The sequence below is a fragment of the Lissotriton helveticus genome, chromosome 8, assembly GCF_964261635.1.
Source record: "Lissotriton helveticus chromosome 8, aLisHel1.1, whole genome shotgun sequence".
NCBI lineage: Eukaryota > Metazoa > Chordata > Amphibia > Caudata > Salamandridae > Lissotriton > Lissotriton helveticus.
In genome coordinates this window covers 77,565,764-77,584,481 of record NC_136069.1, presented here as the reverse complement: position 1 = coordinate 77,584,481, position 18,718 = coordinate 77,565,764, and the positions used below count along the sequence as shown (strand labels likewise).

At 48.9% G+C, this 18,718-nt stretch overlaps 1 protein-coding gene across 2 annotated transcripts in view; it reads left to right on the top strand.

Annotated features, from left to right (window-relative positions):
- The window catches only part of QTRT2 (queuine tRNA-ribosyltransferase accessory subunit 2), a 187,497-nt gene that overhangs the window by 37,925 nt on the left and 130,854 nt on the right, over positions 1–18,718 (top strand). The window lies entirely within an intron of this gene.

Below are 18,718 nucleotides of genomic sequence, written 5' to 3'. Positions count from 1 at the left end.
GAAGGAAGGATCATGAGGAATGAAGAGAGAAGAGCAAATGGGGAGTAGTCGTTTTCTGACTGAAATAATCTATCATGAAAAGGTTATCGCAGCTACGGTGGTAACATTGGTACGGGCAGCATTAACAGTGAACGCAGATATCTGATGAGCAGTGTATAAAATCCATATTTGTAAAGTGCAAACTACTCACCCATACGGGTCTCAAGGCGCTGGGGGCTGTCGTGGAAATTAAGTGAGCTATTGCCCAGAGTTACATGGTGCTGAGCTGAGCTGCCGCCGGAGCCGGGTATCGAACCCTGAACCCTGTGCTCCGAAGTCAGCTGCCCTGGCTGCTGCACCACACCTCTAGGACGGCACAGCGTGAAAGAAAGGTGGTATTGGATGTGCTTGAAGTTGTGGCATGGAATAATGAACAACTGTTAACTGGGCCCTGGTGGTGGAAAATAAAGAAAGCCGGTAAGGAAAAGTAACCACCCATGGAGAGCCAAAAAGGGGTTGAACGAAGGGAGAAGCTTTGGTGCAGGTAAGAAGATGGAATTTAAAGCCCAAATTTGATTTTATGAGTGATACAGTTGTAACCAGATGCTGGCTACATGTTTCTAACAGAGTCAGCATTAGTCAGTTTCAGTTTTTTTTTTCAGTTTCAAAATGCTTTATTCGGTTTGTACAAGTACAACCATATAGCAACATTCATGGATACAATTGAAGTTACTTTTATAAGAGATTAAAGAATGATGAAACTTGCTAACAATTACATTAATTCAGCCAATCAAGTTAAAACCAAAAATAAAAAATAATCACTAAATGTAACGTCAATTTAAACATAAGGTGCAAGGCATGCCAAAGGCGATAGTACTAAACAAGAAACCTATGCTGGACGTAAAGTGCAGTAATATGTGCAAAATGCAAAATTTGGACATAGTATTTTAGCAGCAATTGAGCAAATAAGTACAAAGCATATCACATTAGTATACCATAGAATCGCTTATATGTAGCAGCCGTTTTAAGCGTTTGATGCAGAGCATGCAAGTAAGATGGTACTAGACAAAAGGCCTATGCTGGGCATAAAGTGCAATAGTATGTGCAAAATATACAAAAAGTTGAACATTGTATTTAGCAGAAATTTTGAAGTCTAGTGCATTAGTCATTTTTGGCAGTGCGTGAGGAGCAGGATGAGGGTCGGTAGACCATCTAATCTAACATATGTGTAACTTGATTGAGGTGAGCCACTAATTACTACTTCATTTCGCTTATAATGTCCTTGCTTATTGTTATTTGCAGCGGCAGTGCCAGTCTGGCCAGTCACAGCATGACAGGCTGCCCTGGAGAACGGGGAACGCCATTTTAATAAACACATCATGTAGGTACGGCCTCCTCAGTTGAGTAAAAAGAAAAGGCTGTGAAAACCCAGCTAGACAGATGGAAGCTGTCAGACCCTCTATTTTTAGACTGAAGCCTACTGTCTGGTTTGCCTAAAAGGTTTTGGAGACATTCTTTTTTTTTTTGTAAATCTTTTTATTAGTTTCAAAACAAAGAAGGAAATAGACATATCAGGTGCCATACATCCAGACGTAATAATAAGGCGAACAGACGTAGATACAGGATAGATACTAAGCAATGAAGAAATGGTTGAGATGCCTATGCTAATGTATGAGAAACAGGATGTGCCAAAATACAATATACAATTCACAGTAAGCGCAAGCCCTCAGAGTCTGCCCACCCATAAAATCAGGATAGTAAAAGAAGCATGAGCACCAGATAATAGAATACCAACAAAGTCAGGATGTTCCACCAACTATACTTATAAGGAAGTGAAAGAGAGTGTGAAAAAAAGAAACCATAACAACAAAAATGAGGACAAAACAATAAACCCATCCCCCCACCCTGCACCCCTGCATATGGCTATCACCTAACCCCAACTAGCAGTGTGCCTGTCGCCCCAACTAACTATGTACTAGAAGTAGAAAAATGGAGGAGGGCATCTTCATACATGCCCCCGGTCTCCCCTCCCCCCCGCCAGAACCAGGAATCCCCGGATTAAGGCCTCGAAATCTATTAAGCTGCAAATACGTAGCGCAACAGGGGAAACTTCAAACACCGCCCAACCTCCCGAGAGCATCATGATTGCAAATCCCGTGTCCAGCAATACCTGATGTCAAACTCAATCACACAGTCTCATCCTTGACCCTTCCGATCAGACATGTGAGCCCCTTCCGGACGAACTGCCGCTTCCGCAGGACAGTCAATGCATAAAAAAGCTGTAGCAAAGTTCAAACCGAGACGTAGCAGAGAGATGAAAAGGCTGAGAACTCCGTCAGGCCTAAAGACTCCCCACACCGTCATGGACTCCCAAGATTGTTTAGTCCGCCATCTTAGTGGTGCCGATGTATAGGGTAGTGACGCAGTGTCAAACCAACAACAGTTCCCATCAAAAGTCTCCGGAAAGGGAGCATCAAATAGTCCTTTCATAGTCAGCTACGATCGTAGGCCTGACAATCCATTTGCAGCATCAAGCTTGCTCTCATCACCGAAGACACTGGTCCGAGGCTCCAACGCCTCCCATAGTTCGGGGTCTGCTTCCTCCATCGAAGTGGCCATTTTGGGTATCTCAAGTAGTTCCGTTTCTTGCAGTGGACCAGGGTCCGGTCCCATCCGCCCAATTCCAGACAAACACGCAGTCAATTTGTGAATGTGGGCTTCAGCGCAAACATGAAGTGACCCTATGGCTGCCAACACAGTTCGTAGTGACGGGACACTCTCGGTCCGCTCCACAACTCCTCGCTTGGTTTCGGTCATATTCGCGTCCCCAGAGAGCCCGGTCTCCCCGGGGGTAACAGGTGGATGTGGAACGGACGACGTCAGAGGGGAACTGATCGTTGGGGACAATAACAATCCGAACTCAGCCAAGGCAGGCGGAGATCCCAACCCCGCCAACACCGGCGGGCCCTAACTGGGCCGCCGGGCCAGGGACCCCCGTCCACCGCTCCAATTGTACGTCGTCATCCCTCCTTCGATGTTCACCCATTCAGCCAACCATCGTCAGCTTCGATCCAAGAAAAATTTTCCACCTCGGTAGACCGGACCCTGTCACACAACGACAGCCGATGTTGTTCAACTGAAACCCGGCTGGGCCAGTACTTGAGACCCCAGCTTCCAAGCTGGTCTAGACCGCAAACTGCCACACGACGTATCTTTGTCTACCAAACTGGTAGAAATCTCGGGATTGCACCATTAAGCTCCAGTCTGGTTCATACACACGGAGGCAGGGCGCAAAATCAGGATAAATAACAGGATCTTCTGGCAGGAGTCGGAGGTCGGAGGAGCCGGGAGCTCACGCAGCCATCTTGTTTGCTAGCATAGCTCCTCCCCCCTGGAGACATTCTTAAAGCTACCCTGGGAATGCTCCTGCATAGGCGAGCCCTAGTGGCGTTTCCAAAGCTTGTTATATCTACTCGTTATTCTGACACTTTGTTTCTGTGCAATTTCCTGTCCAAATCTGCAGTGTGGTGCACATGTTTAAAATGTACACCTTGGCCCTTCCCAGGTCTGTATGACCTCTTCATTACACATTCTGAAGTTACAGAAAGGCCCATTCATTGATTGTTCTGCCCACTCCGGGCCAAGTGTTCTCTTGGCAGATCATTGTGTATATATTCTCCCTCTTCCCCCTCCTCCTTCCTCTTCACCCACCTTTCTCTTCGCCTTCCTCCTTTCCCTTCTTCTTTCCTCCTTCCACTTCTCCTTTCTTCCTTCCTCTTCTCCTTCCTTCCTTCCACTTCTCCTTTCTTCCTTCCTCTTCTCCTTTCCTCCTTCATTGTCTCCTTTCCTCCTTCATTGTCTCCTTTCCTCCTTCATTGTCTCCTTTCCTCCTTCATTGTCTCCTTTCCTCCTTCATTGTCTCCTTTCCTCCTTCATTGTCTCCTTTCCTCCTTCATCGTCTCCTTTCCTCCTTCGTCTCCTTTCTTCCTTCGTCTCCTTTCTTCCTTCCTCTTCTCCTTTCCTCCTTGATTGTTTTCTTTCCTCCTTCATTGTCTCCTTTCCTCCTTCATCGTCTCCTTTCTTCCTTCGTCTCCTTTCTTCCTTCATCTTCTCCTTTCTTCCTTCATCTTCTCCTTTCCTCCTTCACCTACTCCTTTCTCCTCTTCCTTTTCCTCTTCTCCTTCGTCCTCCTTTCACTTCTACTTCATTCCTCCTTCTTCCTTCCTCCCCCTCCTCCTCCTTTCTACCCTCCTTCTTTCTCCTTCCTTTTCGCTCTTCCTTGTGCATTTGTCTTTCTGTGAGAGCGAAGTCTATCATGAAGGCTTACTGTGAGAAGTTGGCCTGATAGGTGATGTTTCCAATTCTGGAACCACCTATTATCAGACCAAACAATCCCTTATGGTGTCTGGTTGTAAGTCAACCTTATTAGACAAGCTATCCTAGGGGTAGCATGGACTAAGCAGCCTAAAGGCTTAACTTAAGAGGTCGTGTTAAGCGAGCTGTTTTACCACATACAATCCTGTAATATCAAATGAAAGGACACCACACAAGTATATATTATAAAAATATATGTGTTTATTACTAAAAACAATCCCCAGTATTCTTTATGAATAAAGGGGCACAAGCGTTAAATCAAAAGCACTGTTTAAACATACAAGTTGCACAATTATGGATGAGGGCGGGTGGCCACTCAAACCATATACTAAACAAGTGGTATAAGAGATGCCACTCGAACAGTGGTTAGGTCTAGGGCCTAGGGAATCGCTGGGAGCAGTCAGGACAAGCAATGCTGAAGTCGGGAATGGCCCTCGGGATTCGGGAGATGTGCGGAAAGCGCACGCATGCACCAATGTTAACCAATGGTGCGTAAAAGTCATAAAGTTAAAGTTTAAGGACACTTCCGCTGGACCTAGAGGAACAAAACTTAACACACAGACCCTAGAGATGTGCACCAGTGTGGGAACACCGGCGGAGCAAAGTTACCTCACCCACAGGAAGTGGGTGCACAGGGTCGAAGTGGCGTCGGGTTTTGACACGCAGGCTCTTGGTGCTTGAAGCTGAAAGGGCTGCAGGCGGGTTAAAGATGAAGTGTCCGGTGGAGTCCAAGGGTGGACTCAAGTCGAAGGGTACCTGAAAGCAGAGGGGACAGAGTCTGGGTCACTCAGCAGTGACCAGGGTGGAACCAGGACGGAACCAGGCAATGTCGGGCGCAATCAGGTGGTCGTCGAGGAGCTTCTCTCCGCTGTCACGTGGGCTCTGGGGCATCTGCGACATCCAGGAGCAGGTCACGATCTGTCCCACGCAGGCTCTCACCGTCGGTGCAGTCGGCTTCAAGTTTGGAGCAAACAACACTTGGCAAGAGCAATCCACGCGGGATCGGAAGATTGCTTCTCACTCGGACCAGGAAGGTCAGAGTCGGGGCTCCTTTTCAGGGGAGCTGGTGTGGATCTGGAGCAACCAGATTCACGAGTCTTCTTTGTAGTTTCGTCGGCACAGGGACCACTAGCCGGCTGGCAAGTGACCGGGCCAACGCGTTGAGCCAAATGGAGCAGAAGGGCCCCACGCAGCACTCGTCGAGTGTGGAGGGCTGAACTTCGGCTCAGGAGTAGCTCAGGGTGGGGGCTTCTCAAACCCCGGTGCACAGCTTCGAGGGTCACTCGTGGGCTGCACGGTCAGCGTCTCGTGGTCAATTCAAGATGGCGTGCCCCACGCTTCCGGTCGCCTCCACGGGTCTCAGCTCTGCAGGGACTGTGGATCGGGCTGTTGGAAGGCAGGCAAGCTTGATCTCGTCGATCTCAGTCGCTCGAGTTCCGGCGGGAACTGCAACTAAGTAGACGTCGAGGGCTGGATGGTGCCTGCTGCTGCAGGGTGGTCACTCCTTGACCACAAGGGAGATTCTTCGGGCTTCCACGTTGAGATGGAGGTCCAAGGGTCCAGAGTTTCGTTTCTAATGTTTCTTCCGGGAAATCTGATGTGCATTGGCACTGCTCCCACTCTTATTCCAATCTGGGGGGCGTGATTACCTGCTAGGTCCCCTCCTATGGGTGGGACCCAGGAAGTGGGTGGATACACCCCCTTCCTTTGATCCAGGCCGCCCTGGCACGAGGGCTGGAGTGCCCCAGAACCGGTTTGGCCGGATTATGCAAGGGGCAGCCTTGTGCGCCCCAGGCAGTGTCTGGTTTCTTTCAAACCTCCCTGCTACAATCCACTATCTCCTGTCTGGAGGGCGGTGACACCCTCCTGTGACAGGAAACACTTTGTCCAGGACCCATTTGGTTGAGTTTCGGTCAACTGCAGGGGTCCAGACATTTGTCTGTGGCAGAGGCATCCATTTTGTGGATCTTAAGGTCTTTGGAGAAATTAACCGCATTTAAGTGAAGTAACATGTCTTACCCCTCTAGAGGGGTGGAATGCTATCCCCGTCGCCAGAACTGGCGAGGGGATAGTATTCCAAATCGTATGACACCTTACACGACATGTTTTGATAAAGCCAAACCAAAGTTGCTATTTAACCGCGAGGATTATAAGGCACTTAAGAGTATATGGTATGGCATTATCCTGAAACAGCTTAGGGAGTTGTTCCCGACAGCTGCAGACAGGCTCAGCTCATGCTAGAGCTCCATCTCACATAAAACCACGCACTCTGCCTCCAGGATTGATGAGGCCTTCCATAGGAGTGGCTCACAGGTTTACATGTGTCCAGATATAGGTTTAGATATAGGTATACTATATCTAAGCAAGGGGTGATTACACCACCTTACCCCAGCTGAGTGATCAGCCAGTTGTGTCAATTTAAGAACCAGCCAGGGGTGGCAAAAGATATGCTGCAGCCCCTGGTAGGCCTTGGTGGCCCCTATGCCCTGGGCACCTATAGTGCATTATACAGGGGCTGACAAGGAGTCCATTTCCAATTGGTATGTGCCTATAGCACATGTGTCAGTAATTTAGTGAGAGAACAGCAGGCTGGGGGTCTGATCAGCAGGCCCACAGCCTCAGTAGTCGAAAACCAGTGAAGCAAAAAGCAAAAATTTGGGGTGACCATAGGATAGCAGACCCTACTCTCCTACACAACCCCCCCCAAACGCAGGGACATTAAACTAACCTTGACCAGATAAGTCTTCATGTTCTAAGTGGAAGTACCTGGAGAGACCATCTGCATTACCATGGTCAGTCCCTGGGCGGTGCTCCACTGTAAAGTCCATCCCCTGTAGGGAAATGGACCACCTGAGCAGTTTGGGATTTTCACCCTTCATCTGATTAAGCCATAAGAGGGGCTTATGGTCTGTCTGCACCAGGAAGTGAGTTCCAAACAAGTAGGACCTCAACTTCTTTAATGCCCAAACCACAGCAAAGGCCTCCCTCTCAATGGCTGACCAACGTTTCTCTCTGGGAGTCAGCCTCCTGCTAATGAAAGCAATAGGCTGGTCTTGACCATCTTGATTAAGTTGTGAGAGCACAGCTCCCACCCCCAACTCAGAAGCATCTGTCTGTACAATGAACTGTTTGGAGTAGTCAGGACTCTTCAGGATAGGTGCAGAGCACATGGCCTTCTTCAGGTCATCAAATGCCTTTTGACAGCTAACTGTCCACTGAACCTTTTTTGGCATCTTCTTGGATGTCAAGTCATTTAATGGTGTCACTATAGACCCATAGTTTTTCACAAACTTTCTGTAATACCCAGTCAGGCCCAAGAAGGCTCTGACTTGTGTCTGGGTAACTGGAGGAGCCCAGTCCTGTATGGCCTGGATTTTGCTTTCCAGTGGCTGAACCTGGCCTCCACCTACTAGGTGGCCCAGGTATACAACCTTACTCTGCCCTATCTGGCACTTAGTGGCCTTGATAGTTAGGCCTGCCTTTTGCAGGGCCTCCAAAACTTTCTTCAGGTGGATCAGGTGATCCTCCCAGGTGGAGCTAAAGACAGCAATATCATCAAGATATGCTGCACAAAAGTCATCCAACCCAGTAAGGACTTGGTTCACCAACCTTTGGAAAGTGGCAGGTGCATTCTTCAAACCAAAGGGCATTACCACAAATTGATAATGTCCACTAGGGGTAGAGAATGCTGTTTTGGCTTTTGACTCCTCAGCTAATCTGATTTGCCAGTAGCCAGCTGTCAGATCAAATGTGCTCAGAAACTTGGCAGAAGCCAATCTGTCAATGAGCTCATCTGCTCTTGGAATGGGGTGAGCATCTGTCCTAGTGACAGCATTGAGACCCCTGTAGTCCACGCAAAATCTCATTTCTCTCTTTCCATCTTGGGTATGAGGTTTTGGCACAAGGACTACTGGGCTGGCCCATGGGCTCTCTGATGGCTCAATCACTTCAAGCTCTAACATCTTTTGCACCTCAGCCTTGATGCAATCCCTGACATGGTCAGGTTGCCTGTAGATCTTATTCTTCACAGGCTGTTATCCTCCAAGTCCTCGGGATCAGCCGGATGATGTAATAAGGCCACCTCCTGATCTATCCGAACCCTGAAAGCTATTATAGCCAGGGCCCAAGAAGGATCAAGCGAGGGCAGAGAAAAAATAACAAACAGGAAGGAAAGGATGGGAACAGCAGGGAGGGAGAACTGTAATGACAAAACAAACAAAGTGATCGTCTCAATTCTATGGGCATACAACACCACAATGCTCTATAATCAATGTGATCAGTACCTGTAAATAAACTAAGAATAGACCCTGAAGATACGTCTCTTCCCTTATATCTGATCCGACAAACAGGTCTGTAACATAGAGCACACCACCTGCAATACACAATCATATAAGGGTGTTGGTGAATGCCTGAAACACTATCCTGACCAACTCATAGGAACGCTTGCGTAGTACATACCATGCTACTATGAGGGCTTCTCTACTTTCAGATATCTCTTTGCACGGACCAAACACCAGAGTACAAAGTAACTTATAAAGCGATAGAATAACAGGTTACGTCACCCAATGTAAAGTAAGATCTACAGTACCTGATATGAAGTCTCAGATCTGTGTATGGTTAACTCTGTGCACCCTGCATGAGCCGATGCAAGAAGGCTCTGCCAACAGGGGCACACAGGAAAAGGAAACGGAGCGCACCCTGCACGAGCCGGTGCAAAAAGGCTCAGCCAACAGGGGTGCGCAGCACGGAAAGAAAGCAAGTAGGCGTTCCCCGCATGAGCCGTTGAAAGAAGGCTCTGCCAACGGGGGACGCCGCCGGGAACAACACGGACTAAAGAAAAGTCCACAAGGCGTTCCCCGCATGAGCCGATGCAAGAAGGCTCTGCCAACGGGGAACCGCCGCCAGGACAAAACACGGTCGGAATTAAAGCAGCGCACCCTGCACGAGCCCACAACTGAGACTCAACCAACAGGGGCACTGAAATGGGTTATCCTCAAGGAAACAAAGGAAGCGCCTTGTTAACAACACAAGGCACAACGGAAAGCGTCTCACCGCTGTTAGACGTCTGAAGCCGAATCCGCCTCCGACCTCCAATAAACAGGAAAGAGATCTCAGCCAAGGAACAAACAGTGCCCAACAGGAACTCCAAAACACGAACGCCTAACTCCCGGTCCGGAACCAGAATATCCGACGCCCCCACGTTGTCGACTTCCTCCCTTTATACTCCGCCCACAACTCCGGGGATTCTGGGATATGTAGTCTAATGGACTGGGTGGATTTTACCGGCGCTCTTCAAGGCGTACATCAGCACATGACAGTATATCCCCCCTCACCGAGAGCGCACAGCAGGGCCAGGTCGCAGAGGGAAACGCCCATGAAACTCCGCCACCAGACGAGGAGCATGCACCCCCGACGCTGGCTCCCAAGAGTTCTCCTCCGGGCCATACCCCTTCCATGACACCAAATAACAGAGGCCCTTACCCCTCCGCTTGGAGTCCAAGATGCCATCAACCTCATATTCAGGTCCATCAGGAGACGCCACCGGAGGAGGTGGCTGCCGCCGTCGAGAGGAAGAGGGCTTCAACAGCGACACGTGAAACACCGGATGTATCCGCAAATGTCTCGGCAAACCAAGTTTCAAAGCCACAGGATTGATACGCTGTACAACAGGAAAGGGGCCGATGTATTTAGGGTTGAAAACACTGTACTTACGGAATCTGATGTTCCGGGTAGACAACCAAACCAGATCCCCCACTTGGTACTTCGGCCCCGTTCTCCTGCGTTTATCCGCTGCACCCTTATAGACAGCCTTAGCAGCTTGAAGATTAGCTTGGGCCTTCATCAATGTCTCCTTGATGTGAGCCACCCTTGTTGCTGCCTCAGGCACCGTCTTTTCCCCATGAGGATGGAGAAAAGGAAGAAAGCGCGGATGGCGTCCATAGGTGCAATAAAAGGGAGAAACCCGGGTGGCGCTGTGAGTAGAATTGTTATACGCCACTTCCGCGAGCCATAAATAATGCACCCACTTGTCTTTGCCTTGGTCCACATAGCATCTCAGGAATTGTTTCAGAGTCTGATTGAGTCGCTCAGTCTGCCCGTCGGTCTGGGGATGGAAGCTGGTGGACAAGGCAGTCTCGATGTGTAAACATGAACACCAAGCCTTCCAAAAACGGGCAGTAAATTGAGAACCCCTGTCAGAGACGATAACAGACGGTAGCCCATGCAGTCGAACAATGTTCTCCATCAATAAGCTTGCCAAGTGACCAGCGGAAGGAACTTGTGGACACGCTATGAAGTGGCCCATCTTGGTCAAATAGTCTATGACCACCAACACCGCTGTGCACCCTTGATCCTTTGGCAGACCCACCACGAAGTCCAAAGAAATACGTTCCCATGGCACCGAAGGAGTGGGCAACGGTTGAAGCAGCCCAGCCGGGCGCATATGGTCCGTCTTTGCTGTTGCACAGACCTCGCATTGGGAAACCCATCCCTTGACGTCATTTCTTAAAGAGGGCCACCAACACCTTCGTAAAAGCAGATCGATGGTTTTGTCCACCCCCTTGTGCCCTGCACTGGGTGACTCATGACACCATTTGTATACTTGTTTCCGAAGAGGTATCGTAGGTACCAATAACCGTCCCTCTTTCACTGGATATCCATCCTTTACTACCCATTCTGGATGCTTGCGTAACCAATCCTTCCAGAACGGGGTCTTGATACTTAAACGGAGTCCCTGCAAGAAGGCATCTGGTTGGATAACACATATCCTATTGGCTGGGTCTATAATGGCCCTTTCACCCACCCTTTCTGGTGTTTGAAGCGAGGATTGTCTTGTTAAAGCGTCTGCCTTCCTATTCTCCACCCCAGGACGGAAGGTGATAGTAAAATGAAACCCAGAAAAGAACAACATCCACCTGAGTTGTCGTGGTGTGAGAAGCCTAGCTGATGTCATATACTGCAAGTTTCTGTGATCAGTATAGACAGTCACCATGTGTTTGGCTCCCATCAGGAAGTGCCTCCATTCGGTGAATGCCGTCTTTATCGCCAATAGTTCTTTTTCGGCGATGCAGTAATTGGATTCGGCCCCATTCAGTTTCTTAGACAAATACGCAACTGGATGCATCTGCCCAGTCGCCTCGTGTCTTTGCGAAAGAACGGCCCCTAGGGCAACATCGGAGGCGTCTGCCTCCACGATGTATGGTTTCTCAGGGTCGGGATGCGCCAACACCGGAGCGGACACAAAAGCTGCCTTCAACGTCTGGAAAGCTTTATCCGCTTCATGTGTCCAGCTAAAGGTCTGATTCTTCCTTAACAGATGTGTAATGGGAGCCACTACTCTTGAAAACTGGTTGATGAAGCGTCTGTAAAAGTTGGCGAAACCAAGAAAACACTGAATGTCCCTAATGTTTTGTGGCACAGGCCACTCCTTGACAGCCTTGATCTTTCTCTCTGCCATTTCTTGTCCATGTGGACTGAGCATCACCCCCAGAAACTCCACTGTGGTGACATGAAAGTCACACTTGCTGAGTTTACAAAAGAGGTTGTTCAGTTGCAGTCTTCTTAGGACCTCCTTAACATGCTTGATGTGCAACTCCACCGACTCTGAGTATATCAATATATCGTCTATGTAGACGACTACATAGCGATCCAGTATATCCCGTAGAGCGTCATTCAGGAAATACTGGAACGCCGCCGGGGCGTTGCATAGGCCGAATGGCATGACCAGATATTCGTAAAGGCCGTATCTGGTCTTGAATGCGGTTTTCCACTCATCCCCCTTCCTCATTCTCACCAAATGATAGGCTCCCTTTAAATCCAGCTTGGTATAAATGACAGCAGTCTTCACTTGCTCCAACAAGACATGAATGAGAGGAAGGGGGTAGCGGTTCTTAACTGTGACTGCATTCAAGGCCCTAAAGTCTACACATGCCCTCAATTCTCCATTAGCCTTAGGAATAAAAAAAAGAGGGGACGCAGCAGGTGATTTGGAAGGCCGAATGAACCCTAACTTAAGCAGTTTATCCAAATATTCTCTTAAATGAGCGTTCTCAGGCTCGGTCAGGGCATATAAACGACCGCTAGGTACTACCGCTCCAGGGACCAAATCTATCTGACAATCATATTGTCGATGGGGAGGGAGTACCTCTGCTTGCACTTCATCAAACACCCCAGTGAAGGCATGATACACCTCTGGTAGACTCACGTCTTTTTCGGCGGCTGTAGCTATGTGCACACCGCTGGCCAAAGCGAAAGAAGGTCTGGGACTGTCCTCATAACAATGTTCCTTGCAAAAGGTGGAATTCATGGTTACGACCCCCTCTTCCCAATTAATAGCAGGGTTGTGTAACCTCAACCACGGCATTCCTATAATCAGGCCATAATGTGGGGCTTGTATGACGCTAAACGTAACCCTTTCTTGATGACTACCAAACAACATATCCGTTTCTTCGGTTTGATAACTAACGGGCCCAACATCCAATTCCCGTCCATCAACAGCATAGACTCTTTCAGGTACTGACCTAGAAACCAGAGGGATATCAAGTTTGCTAGCCTCTGTTGTGTCAATAAAGAGCCCTGTGGCCCCTGAATCAACCATAGCCTGTGTCTCAACCCAATTGGAGTTTACAAACAACTTGATTTGTATGAACAAATGGTTCTTACCCACTACATCGTTCAATAGTGAAGGGATGACCGACCGACTCCAAGGAACCCCTCTATTAGCCTCGGAGTCCTCTAGTTTTCCGTCTGTTTGTCCACTACTGCTGAAGCCCCCTTATTAAAGCGGAACCTAGACACCTTAGGTTTAACAGGGCATTCTCGCACAAAGTGCCCCTTCTTACCACAATACAGGCATAGCCCGTTCTTTCTTCTCTGTTCTTTTTCGGTCGCGGTTAATGCGGCTCTTACTGCTCCTATGTCCATGGGTTCGGCTCCTGACACAGGAGAGCTCTCAGCGGGTTTGGGAGAAGCATACGAAGGGGTTGTACGGTTCTTCTGATCCCCTTTTCGAGCCCTCATCCTATGATCTAAGCGCATTGCCAGATTTATCAAATCCTCACACGTATTAGGTTGAGGGTCTATCTGAGCAATGACATCCTTCATGTCTTCACTTAAGCCTTGATGAAACAGAGAAGCCTGCTTGGCTTCTGGCCATTTGGTTTCTGTAACAAGCCTCCTGAACGAGTTTAAGTACGTTAATAGATCTTGATTACCCTGCTTCAGAAGTAACAGCTCTCTATCTGCAGTGTAAGTGTCTGCTCTTCTGTCAAACACTTTCACGAACTCATCCCTAAAGGCCTCCCAATCATGAATGATGGGGTCGTTTCTTTGGATTAGAGGAACCGCCCATTGAGCGGCATCACCGGCCAAGTAAGACACTAAAAAGGCCACCTTGGCTTGATTGGTAGGAAAGGATCTGGGTTTGCAGGAAAAATGTAAGGTAACTTGGGTTAAGAATACCTGTATGGAACCTGCATCACCCTTGAAGCGCTCGGGGTTAGCTAAAGGTATGATAGTCGGCATTTCCACCACCACTGCATTTGTCGGAGGCGTACCCGCCGCCCCGGCGCTGAAAGGGTTTCTCTGCATGGTATCAATCCTATTTCGTAACTCAGCTGCCTCTTGCTTTGATGACTGGAGTTCCTCCTGAACTAACACCAAGGCAGCTAAAACGTCATCTAAAGATGCCATTATCACAACAACTCACTGATCGGGAGGACGGTAAAACTTGGGTCGGATATTCTGTTATCCTCCAAGTCCTCGGGATCAGCCGGATGATGTAATAAGGCCACCTCCTGATCTATCCGAACCCTGAAAGCTATTATAGCCAGGGCCCAAGAAGGATCAAGCGAGGGCAGAGAAAAAATAACAAACAGGAAGGAAAGGATGGGAACAGCAGGGAGGGAGAACTGTAATGACAAAACAAACAAAGTGATCGTCTCAATTCTATGGGCATACAACACCACAATGCTCTATAATCAATGTGATCAGTACCTGTAAATAAACTAAGAATAGACCCTGAAGATACGTCTCTTCCCTTATATCTGATCCGACAAACAGGTCTGTAACATAGAGCACACCACCTGCAATACACAATCATATAAGGGTGTTGGTGAATGCCTGAAACACTATCCTGACCAACTCATAGGAACGCTTGCGTAGTACATACCATGCTACTATGAGGGCTTCTCTACTTTCAGATATCTCTTTGCACGGACCAAACACCAGAGTACAAAGTAACTTATAAAGCGATAGAATAACAGGTTACGTCACCCAATGTAAAGTAAGATCTACAGTACCTGATATGAAGTCTCAGATCTGTGTATGGTTAACTCTGTGCACCCTGCATGAGCCGATGCAAGAAGGCTCTGCCAACAGGGGCACACAGGAAAAGGAAACGGAGCGCACCCTGCACGAGCCGGTGCAAAAAGGCTCAGCCAACAGGGGTGCGCAGCACGGAAAGAAAGCAAGTAGGCGTTCCCCGCATGAGCCGTTGAAAGAAGGCTCTGCCAACGGGGGACGCCGCCGGGAACAACACGGACTAAAGAAAAGTCCACAAGGCGTTCCCCGCATGAGCCGATGCAAGAAGGCTCTGCCAACGGGGAACCGCCGCCAGGACAAAACACGGTCGGAATTAAAGCAGCGCACCCTGCACGAGCCCACAACTGAGACTCAACCAACAGGGGCACTGAAATGGGTTATCCTCAAGGAAACAAAGGAAGCGCCTTGTTAACAACACAAGGCACAACGGAAAGCGTCTCACCGCTGTTAGACGTCTGAAGCCGAATCCGCCTCCGACCTCCAATAAACAGGAAAGAGATCTCAGCCAAGGAACAAACAGTGCCCAACAGGAACTCCAAAACACGAACGCCTAACTCCCGGTCCGGAACCAGAATATCCGACGCCCCCACGTTGTCGACTTCCTCCCTTTATACTCCGCCCACAACTCCGGGGATTCTGGGATATGTAGTCTAATGGACTGGGTGGATTTTACCGGCGCTCTTCAAGGCGTACATCAGCACATGACACAGGCAGACTGTCACCAGTGTCCACTACATGGGTACACCAGTCAGTCTGGCTGGGTGTGAGTGAAAACAAATGCCTGTGGGCCTGCAAAACTTGTCTGCAGTCCATCTGTTGCTGGTCAGTGAGGCTGCCTGCCAAGGCTACTCCATCAACTGAACCATCATCAGGGTTCTGAGAAAGCAGGTCTGGGAGAGGGTCACTCTCTTCCTCCTGATCCCCATCTGTGGCCATGAGCAAGCTCATGTCCTCCCTGTCCACAAATGCTTTCAAGCGATTCACATGGATTACCCTGTGAGGGCTCCTGGGTGTTCCAAAGTCCACCAAGTAGGTGACTTCTCCCTTCTTTTCAATGATAGGATAGGGTCCACTCCATTTGTCCTGGAGTGCTGCTGGAGCCACTGGCTCCAGTACCCACACCTTCTGTCCTGGTTGGAACTCTACCAGTACAGCCTTTTGGTCATGCCAAGCTTTCTGCAATTCTTGGCTGGCCTCCAGGTTTTTGGATGCTCTTTCCATGTATTCAGCCATCCTGGAGCGGAGACCAAGTACATAGTCCACTATGTCTAGTTTGGGCTTTTTGAGAGGTAACTCCCATCCTTCCTTCACCAAACACAATGGACCTCTCACAGGGTGGCCAAACAAAAGTTCAAAAGGGCTGTAGCCAACCCCCTTCTGTGGGACCTCTCTGTAAGCAAAGAGCAGGCAGGGTAAAAGAATGTCCCATTTCCGCCTGAGCTTTTCTGGTAATCCTTTTATCATGCCTTTAAGGGTCTTGTTAAATCTCTCCACAAGCCCATTGCATTGTGGATGATATGGGGTGGTAAACTTATAGTTTACTCCACATTCCTTCCACATTGCTTTCAGATAGCTGGACATAAAATTGGTGCCCCTATCTGATAACACCTCCTTTGGGAAGCCCACTCTTGAGAAAACTGCAATGAGGGCTTTTGCCACCACAGGTGCTGTGGTGGTCCTCAGGGGAATAGCCTCTGGGTACCTGGTGGCATGATCCACTACCACCAGTATAAACCTGTTCCCAGATGCTGTTTGGGGGTCCATTGGACCCACAATATCAATTCCAACTCTTTCAAAGGGGACCCCCACCACAGGTAGTGGTATTAGGGGGGCCTTTGTTGTGCCACCTGACTTACCACTGGCTTGGCAAGTGACACAGGAGCGACAAAACTCCTTGACATCCTCTGACATGTGAGGCCAGTGAAAGTGTGAAACAAGCCTGTCCCACGTCTTGTTCTGGCCTAAGTGTCCTGCAAGGGGAATATCATGGGCCAAGGTAAGAAGGAACCCCCTAAACTGCAGAGGTATGACCAACCTCCTGGTCATGCCAGGCTTGGGGTCTCTAGCCTCTGAGTAAAGGAGTCCATCATCCCAATACACAGTATGGGTACCTTGGGCATCCCCAGCAGCCTCAGCAGCAGCCTGCTGTCTGAGGGGTTCAAGGGAAGGGCAATCTAATTGAGCCTGCCTCAGGTCTGCCCTTGAGGGTCCCCCTGTCCCCAGAAACTCAACCTGGTCAGGTTCAAGCTCCTCAGAGACAGTCTCCTCTTGGACTGCAGAATCAGTTTCCTCTGAAACTTGATCCTCAACCTGGGGCAAGGTGGAAGGCTGAGCCTTTCCTCTCTTGCTCCTTCTCTTGGGTTGTGGTTGGTCTATTGTTTCAAGATCCACCACTGGTTCAGGAAGGCACTTCTTAGCCTGAGCCCTTGTCATGGCAAGGACATGCTCTGAAATCCCTAGCATTTCTGCATGAGTCCTGTACTCCACTTCTGACCATGCTGAGCTTTCAAGGTCATTGCCTAACAGACAGTCTACTGGTAGGTCTGCACTCACCACAACTTTCTTTAGGCCATCAACCCCTCCCCAGGAGAAGTTCACAACTGCCACACTATGGGAGGTAGTGGATTGCTGGCGTTGGTCACTAGGTAGCTCTCACCTAGTACAATCTGTCCAGGGTCCACAAAGCCAGGTGTCACCATGGTGACACTGGCACATGTGTCCCTGTAGGCTTGAGCCAGTTTCTCATTAATTAAGGGAGTCTGCCTGTATTTGCCCAGGTTACTGGGGCTTACTGCAGTGGGCAACTCAATGTCCACATCATACAGGAGAACTGCCTGTGTAGGGATTCTGACTAGGCCAGATCCTACTTCAATACCCAGGGTCAACCCAGCTACACCCTTGGACTGTGTTCCACCACTGCTTACTGTACTTGGGGTTGCAGTTGCTTTAGGAGCTGTAGTGGTGGGAACTGGATTTGCCTTGGTGCACTCACTGCCCCAGTGTGAAACTGATTTGCAGGTATTACACCAAGGTGTCTTTGGACCTTTGTTCTTCTTCTTCTTGTTTCCATTTTGGCAACCACCCTCCTTACTATTAGTTTGGGGGCCTGAAGACTTCTGGTCTTTTTCTTTATCTTTCTGATTCTGATTACCACCCTTCTGGTCTGTTTTCTTCTGGTCACCACCTTGGTTCTGGGGTTTCTGCTTAATCCTTGTTCTGACCCATTTGTCTGCCTTCTTTCCCAATTCTTGGGGAGAGGTCAGATCAGAGTCAATAAGGTATTGATGCAACAGCTGGTTTGTACAGTTATTAAGGATCTGTTCTCTCATCATAAGATTGTACAATCCTGTATAGTCTGAAACTTTACTTCCCTGCAACCAACCCTCCAAAGCCTTAGTGGCACACTCAACGAAATCAGTCCAGTCTTGAGTCTGTGCTTTTTGGGTGTCTCTGAACAACAACGTGTATTGCTCAGTGGTTAGGCCAAACCCTTCAATAAGAGCACTCTTCAAGACAGTGTAATTTTTGGCATCCTCAGGTCTAACTGTGAGGAGCCTGTCCCTCCCTTTCTCAGAAAAGGAGTACCATAAAATTGCAGCCCACTGATCCTCAGGAACCTGCTGTACCATGCAGGCTCTCTCAAGAGCAGTCATCCATTTGTGGATGTCATCCCCTTCTTTAAAGGGGGGCACAATTTTTGTCAGGTTTCTATTGTCATAGCCCCTGTCTTTTTCTCTTGGAAATTTGCTGCCACCAGTGGCATCTAAGCCACTTAATTTTTGCTCTCTTGCCAAGGCAAGTTTAGCTTGAGCTAAGGTAAGTCTAGCTTGACTCAGGGCTACCTCCTCTCTCTCTATTTGGAGTTTGACAGCCCTCATTCTAGCCCTATGCTCAGCTTTCTGAGAAGCAGTCATGCCTCTCTCTGATTCTCTGGAGGCACTAGAAATATGAGAGTCCCCTGAGGGAGATCTCACTCTTCTGTTGCCTGGGAGAATCCCATTGTGGGTTCTGGGGAGGTGCTGGCCCTCTCCATTCCCCAGTAGGT